Below are 19,263 nucleotides of genomic sequence, written 5' to 3' on the forward strand. Positions count from 1 at the left end.
TGGGAAGATAGCTGGGGAGCCAACGGCATTAGCCAGCTTGGTTTACAGGTGTCAATATTTACTAAGCAAAGTTTGCCAGGGTGCCTTTTGGGAAAAAGCAGAGAGAATAGTTCATCGGTAAAACAACAGCAATGAGTCCATTGTCTGTTTTTAGCAGAATGGTTAGAATTCTAAGTTGTCTAAAATGGTAAGAAGTACTCACCAGCATCTGTCCTTCTCTTGGGCTCTTCTTATTCATGTTTATTAGTCGTAGCTGACTTTGATTAGCTACCCCTCACACGTAGCTAGAATCCTTCTAATTGAAGGGCTGGTGATGTTCTGAGATTGACTGTGTGCACTTTTGTAGGATGTGAACGCACTAGCAGTCTTTATAAATGCATGTATTTCGCCAACTGCTGAAATCATCATCTGCCCCCCAGGGATAGCTGATTATACTTGCTGTGTAAAGAATGGTGGCCAGCTGAGGTAGTAAATATATTGGACCAAAGTCTCTTTCGTAGAATAGCTTTCTGAATAATGACATTTAAAAGTCATTGTTAGCTTTTAAATTTTGAAACCAGAATCTGATTAGTCATTTGGGTGGCATATTCTGGCAAACTACAGGTGGGGCTGTAGAAAGAGCACTGGCTGAGAGTGGGCAGGTGAGACATACTGTTGCCCTAACTCTGCCACAAATTTGCTGTACAATCCCTTTGTGAGCATTTCTTTATCTGTAAAAGGATAGGTTGTGCTCCATCCCAAATAGCAAATATACTTCTTCTTATAATGCCAACTATGAGAGATTGATAGTGGATGCCTACACATCTACTGAAAATTGAGAAAGACTCTGAGGGGAATCTATGCTTAGTAAGAAGGATTGATTAGTAATGTCTGCCTTTGGTGTGGGAAAAGAAATGGCAGCATGAGTGTTAAATGTGTATATCTTCAGATTTGGTTATCTTATATATCACTTCCACTTCTATTTTGGAGAATTGGGGGGGGGAGATTATTTACATAAATACTTTAAAAACTAAAGTTGCGACATACATTAACTGTTAGTACTAGTAATAGCAGCAGCAACAACACAGGACTCTTGTATCAGACGTGGTCTAGAAGTTACGGTGATGGGAAAACCAAAGTAGCTTGGTTATCAATATTTAACTACATTACCTCAAGTAGAATGTGGACACCTAAGTCACAGGGTCTACTGAAAAATTAAGATGTCAAATCCTCCAAGGAAGATTTTGTCCCCGCTCCTGGTTCCTTCAATCTGTTATATCGGGAGTCTGCTTCTCTGCCGTGACATGTTAATTCACACGAGTGATTTACTGAAGCATTCTTGCTGATGCAAAAAATGTCTGAAATCCCTTCTATGATTAAAAAGTACCTAAAATCAGCGTGAAGTATTCCTTGTGTTATATTATCATAATAACTTGAGTTACTCAAGGGAGTATCCTTAGCATCTTTTATTTATGAAATGTCTACATGTGAGAATTTTACAAAGGGAGTTTCAGGTGTTTTGAAAAACTCTGATACTCAATGTCTGCTAAAACTTCATTTATTCTTATGAGCTCACCAAATCATCTCACTTTTGGGGTCTATGAGTTCCGGGAAGCTAAGAAGTTGTCTGAACACATCCACATTTAGAGAAGTGCTGAATTTTGCTTCTTTGGCCCACACTTCCTGGTGTGCAGCTGCTTCAACAATTTACTAGAGAAGTTTGCAAGTAGGTAGCAACATGCCTCACATTCTTCTTTTTTTTTCAGCTTTATTGAGGCATAATTGATGAATAAAATTGTAAGATATTTAAAGTGTACATCTTGGTGATTTGATATAACTATACATCATGAGAGGATTCCTGTCATCTAGTTAATCCATAACCTCACATAGTTATTTATTTATTGTTTTGGTAAGAACACTTAAGTTCTACTCTATTAGCAAATTTCAATTGTATAATACAGTGTTATCAACTGTAGTCACCATATTTTACATTAGATCCTCAGACCTCATTCACCTTATAGCTGAAAGTCTGTACTCTTTTACCAACCTCTGCTTATGTCCACCATCCCCCAGCCTCTGGCAATCAATCAATCAATCTTTTCTACTCTTTTTTCCATGAGGCTGATTTTTTTCTTTTAATTCCCCATTGAAGCGATACTATGCAGTATTGTCTTTCTTGGTCTGGCTTATTACACTTAGCATAATGTCTTCAAGGTTCATTCATGTAGGTGCAAAGGGTAGAATTTCCTTCTTTCTCATGGCTGAGTAATATTCCATTATATATATATGGATACCCATATTAAACATATACTATGTATATATCTCACATCTTCTTTATCCATTCATCCATTGATGGACACCTAGGTTGTTTCCATAGCTTGGCTCTTGTGAATAGTGCTGCAGTGAACATAACAATGCAGATATTTTGTTGATATCCTGTTTTTATTTCCTTTGAATATATTCTCAGAAGTGGAATTGCTGGATCATATGGTAATTCTATTTTTAAATTTTTGAGAAACCCCCATACTGTTTTCCATAGTAGCTGTACCAAATTGCATTCCCACCAACGATGCACAGGTATTTCCCTTTTTCCCACATCCTTGTCAACACTTGTTATTTCTTCTTGTCTTTTTATGATAGCCATCTTAACAGATGTGAGGTGATATCTCATGGTGGTTTTGATTTACTTTTCCATAATGACTAGTGGTGTTGAGGATTTTTCAAGTAACTGTTGGCCATTTATATGTCTTCTTTGCAAAAATGTCTATTCAGTTCCTTTACCCATTTTTAGTTTGGTGTAGTCCCACCTGATTAGTTTTGTTTTTGTTGTGTTGCTTTTGATGTCAAATCCAAAAATTCATTGTTAAAACCAATGTCGAGGAGCTTACCACCTATCTTTTCTTCTAGGAATTTTATGGTTTCAGGTCTTACATTCAGGTCTTTAATGCGTTTTGAGTTGATTTTTGTATATGGCATAAGATAGGGGTCCAGTTTCATACTTTTGCTTGTGGTTGCCCAGTTTTCCCAACACCATTTATTAAAGAAACTATCCCTTCTCTATTGTGTATTCTTGGCTCCTTTGTCATGAATTAATTGAACATATATGCATGGGTCTATATCTGGGCTCTCTATTCTGTTCCATTGCTCTATGTGCATGTGTTTATGTAAATACCATACTGTTTTTATTACTATAGCTCTGCAATATAGTTTGAAATACTGACGTGTGATGCCTCCAGCTTTGTTCTTCTTTCTCAAGATTGCTTTGACTATTCAGGGATTTTTTGGTGGAGAATGGTTGGTGCCACCCTGTTCTTTGTGGCATACTGTCCATTACCACTACCTTTCTCATGGCATTTTTATAAGGTATGACAATTATTTATTTTTCTTTTTACAATCATTTAAAAAATTTTCCCAAGTTTTTATTTCAAATAATTCAAACCTATGAAAAGCTTACCAAATGGCACCATGGATAACCATATACTCTCCCCCTAGATCCATGGATTGTTAGCACTTTGCCATATTTGCTTTCTGTCTCCCTCCACCTCATTTTTATATCTGTCATTTGAGAATTATCAGTAAACTTTACTATGTTTCACCTCTAGCTACTTCAATATGCATCTCCTAATGATAAGTACATTTTCCTTCACAACCACAACCAGAAAATTTAATATTGACACAGTATTGTTATCTAATATGCATGCTCCTATACAAATATTCCCCCATTGCCCAATTATTTCTTAAATGGCTTTTTTTGGTTTTCTTGGATTCAGGATCCAATCAACAGTCACTTGTTTTATTTAGTTGTTATATCTCTTTTTTCTTCTTTAATCTAGAACAGTTTCCTAGTCTTTTGAGGAGGATGGGGGTAAATAAAGAGGGAGCTTTTGTGTTGTTGACATTTTCTTAGAATCCTGGACAGTTGTTTTCAGAATGTCCCTCCATTTGAATTTGTCAGCTTGAATGTTTCTTTATGATTAATTTAGGTTAATTATTTTGGGCAAGAATATTACATAGATGACATTGTATATCCTTTACTGAATCATATCAAAGGCACATGATGCCAGTCTTTGCTATTAGTGTTGTTAAATTTGGTAATCTAGTAAATAGTGTCTCTCAACTCAATTTCTCCATATACTGCTCCCAACAAGCTTTCATCCAATAATTCTAGCATCCAAGGATGATCCTAACTGAGCAAATTTTTTTTATAGTGCTAGTAAAACGATGACTTTCTGTTTTTATCATTCCTTCTACATTTATTAGCTGCCTTTTTAAAATTTTAATAAAGAAAGCTTCTCCTTTTCTCCATCTCTCTCTTAAAAAATAAGGTTCTAAAGTATCATTTTGCATTTGTGAACTTTTTTTTTTTTTTTTTTTTTTTTAGCGGTTCGTGGGCCTCTCACTGTTGTGGCCTCTCCCGTTGCCGAGCACAGGCTCCGGACACGCAGGCTCAGCGGCCATGGCTCATGGGCCTAGCCGCTCCGCGGCATGTGGGATCTTCCCGGACCGGGACATGAACCCGTGTCCCCTGCATCGGCAGGTGGACTCTCAACCACTGTGCCACCAGGGAAGCCCTGTGAACTTTTAAAAAATATTTAACGTGCTATTCCCTATTCTTGTCCTTCTTCATTTTGTTGCTCAAAGGTAATTGTTTATTTACAAGCAGTCTCCATTAGACTGTGAGCCCCTTGAATATGAGTCATAGAGTCACGTCTTGTGGATGTTTTCCATTGCCTGACACACATATAAAATCCTATACATTTTTATCGAATAAATAAATGGATATAACCACCAAATTATCATCCAATTTGTTCATAGTTTTTAGCAACTAAAGCAATGAGATATTATTTATTATTTATCAACTTGACAAATATTAAAACATGTTAATACTCATTTTTTATATTAACACATTTTGGATTTTAAAAGGACATTCATCATATGTTACTGGAGGATAATTTAGTAAAGGTATTAAAAGTCTTTAAGGAATAATGGCTGAGATGAAGATGAAAATGGTTAGAGTTAAAATACTGCCAAATTTATAAGGAATAGATAAAACATGTATTTCCTTTGACTCAACAATTCTACTTCTAGCGGTATGAGGGATGCATTTTGTGAGACATTAAACCTCTGTGCTATGTGGCAAGCCCCTTTTTAGAGTTCTTTGGCAGCTGCTCCACCCAGTGGATCAGTGGAATTCATTGCCATGGGGAAGTGGGGAGGGAGGCTGCCAAAAAAAGGGAATCATTGCCCAACTTTAAATTTCAAAACAGAGAATATTGAATCCACTGTGAATTAATAGCCTAAAAGCGAGTTCTTTTGATTTTTCAAAAGCCAGACTTTAATGAGAAACGGGGAAAGTGTGTACATTTCAATGAGTCAGAACTTCAAGGCTTGACCACAGAATAGATGATAAAGCAGGGAAAAATCTAGAATATTATGTAAGCCTTTCCTGGGGCTAAAAAGGAGAAGCCAGACAGAAAGGGAGAGAAGGCAAGGAGTCAAAGGCAAATGTTCTTGTTTCCACCCTTCCCGTTTGAACATCACAGAAAGGGAGTGTTTTGAATGGGAAACCAAAGCATGTCCTCTGTTTTTCATTTGCTACCCTTTCAGGAGACTTGCAGAGTGTCCTGTGCCAGTGGGAGAGTAGACATGGCAACACGAGTAGCTTAAAGTAGAGAGGGGTGGGTCTCCATGGGCTGTACATAGCCCATGGAGATAGAAATGAAGCAGCGATTGTCAAAGGCCCGGGGAAGAATTCTGTACACAACTGAGAATTAAAGTGGTGCATCTTTCAAGGATGGTAGCCGGTGAAGGGGCAACCTGAAGGTGGGCACCAGTGCGCTGAGGGTGGGGCATGGATAAGCTCCCAGACCAGTCTCTGGGAATGGCCCAGGCCAGAGAGTAGAACAAGGGATTTATTCTCTGCAGACTCCGCTTATGGGGCTACACAACTTCAGGCTGGTGCCCAGGGACCAGTAGAATGAGACCTTCCCCCACAGAGCTATTCCCATTTACAAGCTACCCCTGCACCCAGATGGCATCCTGGGGAGGAGGAGGCAAAGTTAAAAAACCTCAAGAGACAAGGTACACGTACACACTGCTATATTTAATATGGATAACCAGTAAGGACCTACTGCTTAGCACAGGGAACTCTGTGCAATATTGTGTAACCACCTAAATGGGAACGGAGTTTGAGAAGGAAAAGATACATTTTTATGTATGGCTGAATCATTTTGCTGAAACTAACACAGCATTGTTAATCAACTATACTCCAATATAAAATAAAAAGTAAAAAAATATTTTTTTCTAAGTTAAAAAGAAAAGAGGTACAGTCGTCCCTTGGTATCCACAGTGGATTGGTTCCAGGACTCCTGTGGATACCAAAATCCTCGAATGCTCAAGTCCCTTACATAAAATACACAGCACAATGAAGGCAATCAGCCTCCATATCCATGGCTGGGAAACTCATGAATACGGAGGGCAGACTGTATTGCCTAGATAGGTGGCTTCAATTCTGAACTGAGTGTATTTATGTCAGAAAAGGATTGAGTTAAACTAGTGACTAGGTTATTATCTTTAATTAGCTAATTTAAGGTTTTTCAAATATTGAGTGGGAATACAGATTCCTCAGCAAGATCATATCAATTCTAGGTTAAATAAGAGGAAGAAAATAAGGAGTAAGAAATAAGAAAGTTAGTATTTTTTTACACACCAAGTTGTAGTAAGGCAATTTCCACCCTGTAGCATAAGTAATTTGCCCTAAGGAAAGGATCAGACAAACACACAAAATGTGTTTACAAAAATGAACAAGCCAGAGACACCTTGATACCACATAAAGCATTGTACAATTTTACAAGTTACTGGGCAACATTAAGAACAGCCTTGTAGAGTTATGTTTATTGATATGGAAATATGTTCACAGTATGGGTTTCACCCACAAGAGTTCTTCTATTACCCTGTCATCTCTTTTTAAAATAGATCTCTTCATCATTTCCATGCCAGCCCCTGCATTTCCCATCTGAGTTCCTTATTTGATTCTTTAAAACCATAGTCCAATTTATAATTGTTGCATTAATTTTCCATGTGTGAGTGTGTGTGTGTGTGTGATATTCTCTAAGCAACAACAGTACAGTATTATACCTATTTTATTTACTCTTATCTTTTATATCCCTGTATTTGTTTCTTTGTCCACGTTCACTTATGGACCAAACTATAAGATGTCCTTCCACTTGTAAACTGGCCAGAAGAAGATTATTACATTTTAGGGTTGGTTAGGCCCATCCACTGTGAAATCCCATACTTAGTGAAGTCAATATGTCCTACTTTGTTTCACATAGTTTAAAGGAAAGATGAACTCTATATTTGTACTACATATCTGTCTGGGAAATTTAAATTTAACTCCATCAGAAATATCTTAGTCTTATTGCTGTGATCAAAGATCATAGCAAGGTGTGAGAGTAGGAGTTCTGTAGTTGTTTGGGGGTGAGGGGCACTCACAGCAGCTGTTTGCCATTTAACTGTTAAGTTGCTGTTCCTTGTCCTATCCATCAAATCGTAAATGAATGGATGAGATGTGATTGCCCAGTAAGTCATACCTGGGTCCGGGTTCAGTTCTCGAGTGAGTATATTGTCTCTTTTTGGAGTGCTCTGCACAATTTGAGAGAGTTCAACAGTGAAAACCATGTTCAGCACACCGTTGAATGGCTTTTGCCTTTGTTCTTTTGTTTTTTGTTTGTTTTTGTGTTAAAGTAGGTGTGCCTTTAAGTTTTGTTTACTCTTTACAATTATAGATCTTTTTGTTTCAAAGAAACAAAGCTTATAAAAAATCTTACAAATCTGCAACCAGTCTGTCTGGTTCCTGTTCAGCTACTTTCTGTGTGACCTTGGTTGAATCACTTAATCTTTTTGTCACTTGAGAAATACGAATAACAATCCCCAATATAATAATACCTAAGTATTGGGTTACTGGGAGGATTAAATGAGTAAATACAACCAAAAAGCTTAAATAGTGGTTAAGTGTTCAATAGTAAACGTTCAATAAATGTCAGTTATTATTGATCTTGAAAAAAACCATTTTGGACATCAAATGGCTATTATAGTGGGTGGAGTCAAGATGGCGGACTAGGAGGATGTGGAATTCGAGTCTCTGCACAACTAGGGCACCTACCAGGCACTGGTGGGGGACCACGGACACCTAAGGGGATGGGAGGAACCCCCAGGGACCAGGTAGGATGTGGGAGGGAATGAGCAGTGAGGAGAAGTGGAGGTGGGGCTGGAACGGTCCCCCTAAGGGGCAGCTGGGGGAGGAGAAGGGATCCCACGCCAGGAGTAGGAAAGGGGGGAACCGTTGGGAGGGCAGAGGATCAGAAGGGAGCATGGCCAGCATGCTGAGATCCCAGGCCTGATCCTCTGCCCACCGAGGTCCCTTATATCTGTGCGGGTCCTGAGGGAGTGGGAAGGAGGGAAGGGGGAGCAAAAGTAAAGGCCGGACCAACAGGGGGCAGTGGGGGGAGAGGAGGAGTTCCCACACCTGGTGGGACCTACCCACAATTCAGCGGTGACTGGGGCAGACGCTCAGGAGAGCAGAGAAACAGAAGGGGGTGTGGCCAGTGCTCTCTCTGCCCACTTGGGCACCGGGGAGCCTCTTGGGCTCCTGGGCCTAATCTTCTGCCCTCGGAGGCTCCCTCCAGCATCGCAGAGCCTAAGCCCTGCCCCTACATCCCCACTCAGGGCCCTACCTCTAGAGGTGGCACTCGGAGACCCCCTCCAACTGTGCTGGGCCTAAACTCCACCCACACACCCTCACCCAGGGCCTTACCTCCAAACTCTGGAATTCCACACTCCAGAGGCCTGGCTCAGGATGTGCTACCTTTCCCCTGCTGCTCAGGTCCTAAGCCTGGGCCCCGCCCCTACCATAAACCCTGCCCCTGACTAAGCTCCACCACCCACAGCCAAGGCCTTTTCCAGCCTTTTTTCTTTTTTCTTCTTTTAGGTTGTGGTTCTGTTTTACCTTCCTGCTAATTCATTTATATTTTTATTTTTTCTAATAAATATTTTATTTTTCTAATTTTATTTTATCCTTTATACTTTGTTATTGTTCTGCTCCTTTTGGTGCGTTCCCTTTTTTTCTATTTATTTCTTTTTTCTGTTGTCGTTCTGTTATACCTGGTTGTAGTTGTTTCAACTGTATTTTTATTTTTCCTAGTATATTTTTTATCTTTCTAACTTTATTTTATTTTTTATTTGTTATTGTACTGCTCCTTTTTTTTTTTTTTTTTTTCTTTTGCATGTCGCATGGCTTGCAGGATCTTGGTTCCCAGGACGGGGGTCAGGGCTGAGCTCCTGTTGTGGGAGCACTGAGTCCAAACCGCTGGACTAACAGAGAACCTCAGACCCCAGGGAATATTAATTGGAGTAAGGCCTCCCGGAGGTCCTCATCTCAGCTCCAAGACCCGGATCTACCCAATTGCCTGCAAACTGCAGTGCTGGATGCCTCTGGCCAAACAACCAGTAAGACAGGATTACAGCCCCACCCATCAAAAAAAAAAAAAAATGAAATGACCAAAAAATATGTTACAGGTGAAGGAGCAAGGTAAAAACCTACAAGACCAAATAAATGAAGAGGAAATAGGCAGCCTACCTGAAAAAGAATTCAGAGTAATGATAGTAAAGATGATCCAAAATCTTGGAAATAGAGTGGAGAAAATACAAGAAACGTTTAACAAGGACCTAGAAGAACTAAAGAGCAAACAAACAGTGATGAACAATGCAATAACTGAAATTAAAAATACAGTAGAAGGGGCTTCCCTGGTGGCGCAGTGGTTGAGAGTCCGCCTGCCGATGCAGGGGACACGGGTTCATGCCCCAGTCCGGGAAGATCCCACATGCCGTGGAGCGGCTAGGCCCGTGAGCCACGGCCGCTGAGCCTGCGTGTCCGGAGCCTGTGCTCCGCAACAGGAGAGGCCACAACAGTGAGAGGCCCACATACTGCTATAAAAACAAACAAAAACAAACTATCACCTTTCTTTGGCTTAAGGTATTCTAGTGGGTAGCATCACATGAAGCAGAAAGTTTGATGAAAGTGGGGGATTGTGTCATTGTTTTAAACATTTTGTTTCTTGAATTGGAGGACCATGTAAAAGAGAGTGGCAGAGAGGGGTCAGTGGTTGGCAGTGGGGAGCAGTGGTCATGGAAATGAGTTATTTCATTGAAGGGGCTGGGGAAGAGACCTCATTTCCACTGATGGCGGTAAGAGTTACTATCTGAGACAAGCCCTCCTTTCTTCAATTTCTGTCTCCTTTTCATTTCCAGGATGCTAGACAAGACAGCACAGGCATCAGCAGCTCCAATAAGCCTTAATCCTGGCACTGCCAGAACCCAGGAGAATCACAGCTGCAAACCCTCGTGAAACCCTGGGGTCCCTATCATTAATTGTCAACATTTCTGGGTTCACTGGAGCAGCTGATCAACAGCATGAGCAGTGTAAAGGAAGGGGGCTCTCTTCTAGACCACCTTCGTAGATCTGCAAGTTGCATTATGTATTTTTCAACAATAGCATAATCGTGGTGTATGCACACTAATTCTGGGATGTGTGATGGGTTAAGTGTGTTTAACTATGACTTCAAACCCATTAGGGTATCAAATTGTCTTTACATGAAAGTCTATTGTTTCAAAATAGATTTCTGAGCTCCAGACAATGCCATGCTTGTTTCAAATAATGTTTCCTACCACATTTCTACAGAAAGGCTTTGAACAGTAGCTTAGACATTGCTGCAATAAGGTCTGATACATTTCCTATGTACTTTATATGAAGATACTAACCAGGAAATACTGTCATGGACTGGGTAGTAAGAATAATATGGCTTGCAAAAAAATAAAAAAGAATAATATGGCTTACATCTTCAAATTTTTATAAAAGTAATTCTTTGAACTTAGAAATTCTAATATCAGAGTAATACTAAAATGTACATGTGGGGACTTCCCTGGCGTTCCAGTGATTAAGACTTCACCTTCCAATGCAGGGGGTGCGGCTTTGATCCCTGGTTGGGGAGCTAAGATCTCACATGCTTCGTGGCCAAAAAAACAAAACATAAAAAGTAGAAGCAATATTGTAACAAATTCAGTAAAGACTTTAAAAATGGTCCAGGTAAAAACCATTTTTTTTTAAAAGTTACATATGAACTGGCAAGATAAGTCCGTGTTTAATGTACATAAAGTTCATTATGTTTTAAATAGAATGAATATATGTAGACAATGAGGAACATTCCTCACTACTCAGTTTTAGACCCGCTTTAACTCTAGATTTCTTCTGTTTTTAAAGGGAATAAAAGAAATCTGAGGCACCAAAGCAAACACAGAGGGGGAAAGAAAACCTTTTTAACAGAAAGGAAGAAATAATTTTCTAGAAGACAATGGTGAAATTACCTTTTTATTTTTAGCCTGGACATAGTTCATAAGTAACTTAATATTTGTCTTCAAGTCACTACATTTCTGTAAAGGTTAGCATTAAAAGAGGCTTTATACACAAGGGAAGTTTGGTCAAGTAACACAGAGGGCGCCACTGAAGCCTCTCTACCCCACAAGTACGATGGAGGATGGAGGAGTGAGTCAGGCCCCAAAATCCTTGAGAAAGTTCTTACTGATTCCCGAGGGGCTCACTCACTCGGGGTCCACTTTGGCTTTTATGTCCTGTGTCCACTGCCCTATTCCCCCAGTTGGTGATATGCGTTATGATAAAAAGAAAGATGAGTGCTAGAAAGGAATGGGGATAGGTGGGTGATAGTTTATACAGGCTTTGGCAGAGCTTTGAAGGAAGTGAAGATGTGAGCTATGCGAAAATCTGGAGGAAGATTCTGGGAAGAGAAAATAGCAAATGCAAAGATCCTTGAGGCAGAAGCATAATCGTGTTTTGTTTTGCATTTCCCTGATGATTAGTGATGTGGAAATGTCTATTCAGATCCTTGTCCATTTTAAAATCAGATTGTTGTTGTTATTGCTGTTGCTGTGGTTATTGAGTGTATGACTTCTTTACATATTTTGGATATTAACCCCTTATCAGATACATGGTTGGCAAATATCTGCTTCCATTAAGTAACTGTCTTTTTATTTTGTTGATAGTTTCATTGCTGTGCAGAAGCCTTTTAGTTTGCTGTAGTCCCATTTCTTTCATTTTGCTTTTGTTGCAATTGTTTTTGGAGTCAGATCCAAAAAAACATTGCTAAGACCAATCTCAGGGAGATTGTTTTTCTTCTAGGAGTTTTATGGTTTCTAGCTTTACATTCAAGTCTTTACTTAATTTTGAGTTAATTTTTGTATATGGTGTAAGATATATGGCCCAGTTTTATTCTTTTGCATGTGGCTGTCCAGTTTCCCCAACACCATGTTTTGAAGACTGTCCTTTTCCCATAGTATATCCTTGCCTCCTTTGTCATAAATTAGTTGGCCATATTTGCATGGGTTTATTTCTGGACTCTCTATTCTGTTCCATTGATTTATGTGTCTGTTTTTCTGCCAATACCTTACTGTTTTGATCACTGTAGCTTTGTAGTATATCTTCAGATCAGGGAACATGATGTCTCTAGCTTTGTCTTTCTTTCTCAAGATTGCTTTGGCTATTCAAGGTCTTTAGTGGTTCCATACAAATTTTAGAATTGTTTATTCTATTTCTGTGAAAAATGCCACTGGAGTTTTGATAAGCATTGCATTGAATATGTAGATCACTTTACGTAATATGGACATTTTAACAATATTAATTCTTCCAATCCACGAGCAACGAATATCTTTCCCTTTATTTGTGTCTTCTTCAATTGAAATGAAATGGTACTTAAGCAGAATTAGCCTTATTTCCAAAATCATTCTCTATCTGGGGACTCTCAGTTGCTTTAGCAATGTAGCCTCCAAAATAACAGTCTATACGAGTAAGTGGAATGATGATTGGAGAAATATCAATAAAATTTCTATTTTTTTGAGATTAATTCATACTGAGAAAAAATTCAGAGTTTTCCAAATGGTTTACCTTGGGAGGAAGGAGAAGGAGATCAGGGCATCTGAGAGGTTGTGACATGTCACAGGCTTCCTGCCCTGGCTGCCTGTTTCTGTTCAGTGTGACTCACTTCATTTGCACAGTTGACTCTTGCTGCCAACGGCGGCCCTTAAGGGAGGCTGTGGATGTGGGAACCAATGTGTGACCTTTGCTTTCACACCTTTCACAGGCAGACTCAGTGGCAGCTGTTATGTGCAGTCTAACACTGGCTGTGACCGCTTGTCTTAACTCTTCATCTCAGTAGTATCTTGGGTCCTAAACACCTTGCAGAGAAGAGAGTTTTTCAGCAATTGTTATTTATGCTTATACATGCGAGGTGGGGTTTCAGTGTATAGAGTTTCTACTTTGTTGTGGGGTCCTCATTTCACATTACACATCAGTGCATGGGTGGCCTTCTGTCATCCACACTTAGCATGCTTTCTGAGTGTTACTGCTTCCAAAATAAGATAATAATTTTTACGCAGTTTCACGACTAATTTTTTTTGTGATAGAAAGAATGAAACCCAAATTTATCTGGTGATGTGCATGCTTCAACTTGTTTTGGAAGAATCCACAAAAATAGCATTAGTCCTGAAACCCAAATTCTCCTTATGCCTTTCTTCATCTTGTGCTTAAGGTTTTACATTTTTAGAAGGTCTTTTCTTTGTGAGATATATAGCAGGGCATTTTTATTCAAATGGATAGATAGATCCATGAAAATGAATTCAAAACACAGTAAAATGTGGTCAATGCTATAACTTATTCATGACTGAGAAGTGATGGAGAAGGTGACGAGGAAAGAGAGTGAGTGCGTAAGACTGACTAACAGCCGGAACATCTGTTTCCTCTGACTCCTTGTATTGTTAAGAGACAGCAGACTTCTAGAGTCGTCTTTCCTTTTACTCAGAATACTGTTTGCATTATGGTAACCTCTGTCTAAAACTTCTTCTATCCTCCTCCGTTTTTTTATTAAGAGAGGGATATGGTACATTTTCACAGGAGGAAGGGAAAAGCTGCCAGTGCATGGGTGCCCCCCCCCCATTCCCTAATACAAAGAATCTTAACCCTATGGACATTCCCTAAATTTTGTTCTACTCAAGGGATGTGACAGGAAGGGAGACAATTCTAATCTGGGAGAAGCGTGGGTTCCTTGTCAAAAGTGTTTGAAATCAAATGAAGCCTTTCCATCTACTGCAAAATGCTCCTCATTTCCTTGTGGATATGTTTTTCCTCCCCTTCACTATGGTGTCACACTCTAGGGACTGCTGGGTCATTATCACTGTCCTCATCATTGTGAGACACACAAGACTTCACAGATCCCTTGATCTTTATACCTTGTCCCCAAGGGAGGATATGGTTTTCTTCCTTTCAGTCATTGGCCAGCTCTCCTCTGCATATAATAAATAAGGTCACCAGGCTGGTCAGCAGCTGTCCTCCCTCTATTTGTCACAACTACTTGGGTCCTTTCTTCTGCTCCATTTGACTTGAGACCTTCACTCACCCCTTACTTCCTTTCTTATCCCAGTTCACTGCTTCAAAATTCTCTTGGCCAATATTGAAATTCTCCCCCTCCCCATGATACTACGGTATTGTATTTTCTCCATCTCAAAACTTGGAGAAAGTAAGTGATTTTAAAATCAAATTTGCTAAAGATAGTGATAATAAAGATATTTTTCAGAAAAAATGAAAAAAAAATTTTAAACATTTTTCCTTTTTTTCACCATCTATTTTTAATAAACATTAAGGCCTAAAATTTTAAGGCAGTGAGCCAATTCATTATGTCTTGCATCTGGAACTGGGAATGTTTAGTTTGATTACCAGGTGCCCCATGTAGATCCCCTGAGTTATTGCTTGTGATGGGGAATTATAAAAATTACCAGTTCATGAATTTGTATTTTTATCCAGATATAGCCCTCAAGAACTCTCCTTAGTTAATAGAACTGAGATAGCTTATAACTTTCTATGTATTTATGTACATGTACCTAAAATTATAAATGGTAACAAGTTTTCTCTTAATATAGGAATAGAGTATTAACCAAATAAGGTTATTTTAACTTTTTTATTATCTCATATCTTATGCCCATATTTTCCTTAAATTTAACTTATTTTAAATCTTGGTATCTCAGAAGTAAGAAATATTGGCTGAATATGTGTTAAAACGTTGCCATTACTGCCAAGGTCACAGAGAAAAGATACAGAACTGGTACAAAATTGGAGGGGAAGGGGCTTCTCCCAGGCAAATGAAGCTGGAAAATCCTTTACAAGCCACTACTTCCTACCAGGGCAAAAGAGTTTCAATTTTTCTATATTCAGTCACTGCTTTAAAGGAAAATGGGAGACTTCTTAAAATTGTTATGCCTGAAAAGACATGGAGAAAAATCATTTTAAAAGTATAATTTTTAAAGAGAGAAGGAGAAAACAAAGGAAAAGGGAGATGGTGTTGCTGAAATGGTTAAAGAGTTAAAAGATGTATTTTAAGGAGACTTTAAATGACTTTTTTAGTAAAGATGATTTTTAGCCTTTGAACCTGGATAAGTGACTTACACTGGGGGAAATTTCATTTTGAAGCAGATTCTCATAAACAAGATTTTAAACCTTACATGCAGAAGGACTTTTCTATTTCCTTGTCAGGTCTGTATAACTCTTTGGAGGGTGGGGGGAGACCTTCCCACTTGGGCAGGGAAGGTCCCTGCTCCCCTTCCCTGTTGCTTTCCCAGTGGCCCTGCCCTCTTCTCCGGCCGACAGAGGGTCACGTTGAGCAGGGGAACAGCAATTGGAAGAAAAAAAACAAGCACTGAGCTGCACCTGCTCCGCGCATAACGGAAGTAGGAGAAGGGTGAGCGCCAGTCTGAAGGAGGGCTAGAAACCAGAGGAAGCCAGCAGGAGATGACACCTTGTTTTTATTTTTATTTTTTAACTTTTTATTCAAGGGTGATATTCTTGGAGAAGTAAAGTGTATAAGAAGATGAACTTTTACAAACTGAGCACCCCTGTGTAACTTGTACCCAGATCAGAAAACAGAACATGACCAGCCGCTGGAAGGTCTCCTTGTGGCCCCTTCCTCTCACTAACCCTCCTCACCGAGAATAGCTGGTCTCCTGTTTTGCTTGTTTCTATACTTTATGTAAATGGAAGTATACACGATGTCTTATTTTGGGTCTGGCTCCTTTCATTCTTCATCTTGTCTATGAGATTCATCCGCATTCATCATACACTGTGTCTGTTCATTCTTGCTGCTGTGCCGTGTTCCACTGATGAATACAACACAATCTATTCACTCTGCTGCTGATAGGCAATTGAATAGTTTCCTTTTTGGAGGAAGGGGTGAGGGCTATTGTGAACCGTCTGTTATGAACATTCTAGTACATCTCTTTTGGTGAAAGTATACACACACACACACTCCTGTTGGATATAAAGCTGGAAGTAGACTTTCTGGGTCATAGGATGTGCTTATGTTCAGATTTAGTAGATAAGCTAGCTTCCAGAGTGGTTGTATGTACTCATACTCACACCAGCAATTTAAGAGAGTTCCAAATGTTCTACTTCCTCACTAATATTTGGCATTTTCTGTCTTTTTCATTTTAGCCATTCTGGTGGATATATATTGAATGTAGTTTAATTTATATTTCCTTGAGATTACCTTGTTTTTAATTGCTCTAGTCACAAGGTTTTGTATCATGTCTGATGCTGAAGCCTGGAGGGAACTACCCAAGGGGATTACATACAGAATGAGACAAGAGACCAAATTCATTCCAAGAGACTAGAAAGGTTAAAGGTTCTTGGACTCAGAACCAAAGAGAAAAAATAAAAGAGGGCAGCAAGGCTACTTTTGAATCAACTTTATTTTTTCCCCCAGCAATTCATCAGACAAGGTAGAATCCATCTTTTCAGATAGAATAACTCTTTCTACTCTATTCAAGAAAAACAGGAGATTCTTTTTTAATCTGCAGTCTTTAATAGAGAAATGGCTACATAATACTTGACTATAAAATTCAAAACAATGGTTAGGTGATGGACAGACCTATGACAGACTTGGTTCTCATCCTCCTGGAGTGTCCATTCTGAATGAGAGTGAGAACAAGAACCCCAAAACTTACAAAGCTGAATAAGCCTGAGAAATCACAGGTTTCGTAAACATCTCTCCAGGAATACAGTTTTTGGCAAGGGGAACAGATATGGGTGGGAAGGGGGAGGGGAAGGTGTGTCCCTTTCTGCTTTATTCTTTCTGCTTTATTCTTTCTGCTTTTCTCTTTTGCTAATAGGTCAAATTATAGGCTGGACTCATTTAAGTAAACCAGATGGAAATACAGAGCATTGCAGCTGAATTCTTGGGGCTGCCCCAAGAATCATGGCATTTGGTTTCTGGTTCTCAGAGATAATTAGTGGGCTTGATTCTGTGTCATTATAACTGTCCTGCCTCAGAAGGCACACGTCTATCAAAAGTATCTTCACTTTTAAAATCTATTAAAGTATTATAATTATCTAAGATTTTTGCACGGGAGAAGCTGGGTGAAGGGTACACAAGACCTCTCTCTTTTGGCAACTTCTAAATAAAACTGAAAACATTCTAAATATCTGTCTTCTAAGGCAGAGAATCAATCCATCAAAATAAATTTCTTTGAATTCCAAACAGATATAAAAAATTTCTGGAGAATTCCCTGGTGGTCCAGTGGTTAGTACCTGGTGCTTTTACTGCTGGGCCCAGGTTCGATCCCTGGTCAGGAAACTAAGATCCCTCAAGCCGCACTGCACAGCCAAAAAAAAAAAAAAAAAAAAAAAAAAAAAAAAAAAAAAAAAAAAAAAAAAAAAAAAAATTTTTTTTTCCTGCGATTTAAATTGCAATCACATGTATTCCCCTAGGTTAAACATAGCAGAGAAATTCCTGTCCAAAGTATCTATTAAAAGATTTTTACATTATTTGGCAGTATTGATATACTAAGCTGTGGTACTGAAGCACGGCATCCCAAGTACTCCACTTAGGTGATAGATATGTGACAGTAATTTTCACTGCTTTATTTCTCCAACATGAAATTGCCACTTAGCCTTTATAAAGGTTTTAATGAAAAAAATCAAGAACATAATCAAATAGTCTGCAAACAAACCAGCAAACTAGTTGGATATAAGGGCCTGCGTTAGGTCACCTATGTTAGCTTCACATAAGAAAGACAAATAAATAGAATTATTCCTAAACTCTCATGAGGCGCTGATTGAACAGGAAAAAGTAACCAAATTATTCATCCACACCACACACCCACCCCCCGCCCCTAGCTTCTAAATTATTCTCAATTTTAGTTCTTCAGATTTAACCTTTTCAAATAAATGACCAGATTTTTAAAATGTGAAATGGAAAACCATTAAACACTTAACTATTTTAATTGCAGCAATTAAAATTGAGAATGAAATAATAAATATTATGCAGTTAGATTTCACTCTGACCACTATTCAAGAGAGGTTTCTTTCTATGAGCTGGAGAAGGAAACAAAACTTTCAAGAAATTAATTATGCTTTACTTATTTTTGACACATTAAGTTTTTCTTCAGGAAATCTGCTATGAAAGTTTCTTTGTGGAGCTTGCTCGCTTTCTGGGGACTCTCACAAATTTTTTTTTTTTTTCCAAACAGATACTTGTCTACAGTGAGGAAAAGCAAAAAGAAAACAAACAAAAAACGAGTGATTAAATAAACGCCTAGCTGTAGATAAGCACCTCATAAAATATGATAAATATACCAAACATCAGGATGATTTAGTGGAAGCGTTATGCATATTGTAAAACATATGTGAATTTGTACATAGGGTAAAATAGAGTGGCAGAAAGCTGAGTATTCCCACTAGGTAAATAATACATGTGAAGTTGGATAATGCAAACGAATTCTAAATATGCATAAAACATAACCAACTAAACACATATTTACTTAAGCAGTCTCATAGATATTTATACTAGACTATTCACTAATATTCATGTAATATCAGTATGGAACATATTAAAAGGCATTTGGTCACACATACCAAACATACAAAGACTGTGAATGAGTGTTATATATCAGCTATGTTAGCTTTTCACAAAGAAATGTGAGACCCCAAGAGAGGTAATTAGACGTTATGGTAGAAGGAGGTGACTAGAGCATTATCTTACTGAGGAACTGATATTTGTGACAATACGGTAAAGTTATGAATATACTTGTTCTAAGAGCCAAATAATTAGAACTTCGATCAATATAGTAACACGGATGCTAGTGATTGAAACAAGTCATTTTTAGGTAAAGCTG

The sequence above is a fragment of the Neophocaena asiaeorientalis genome, unplaced genomic scaffold (assembly GCF_003031525.2).
Source record: "Neophocaena asiaeorientalis asiaeorientalis breed wild unplaced genomic scaffold, Neophocaena_asiaeorientalis_V1.1 scaffold505, whole genome shotgun sequence".
In the NCBI taxonomy this organism is placed as follows: Eukaryota; Metazoa; Chordata; class Mammalia; order Artiodactyla; family Phocoenidae; genus Neophocaena; species Neophocaena asiaeorientalis.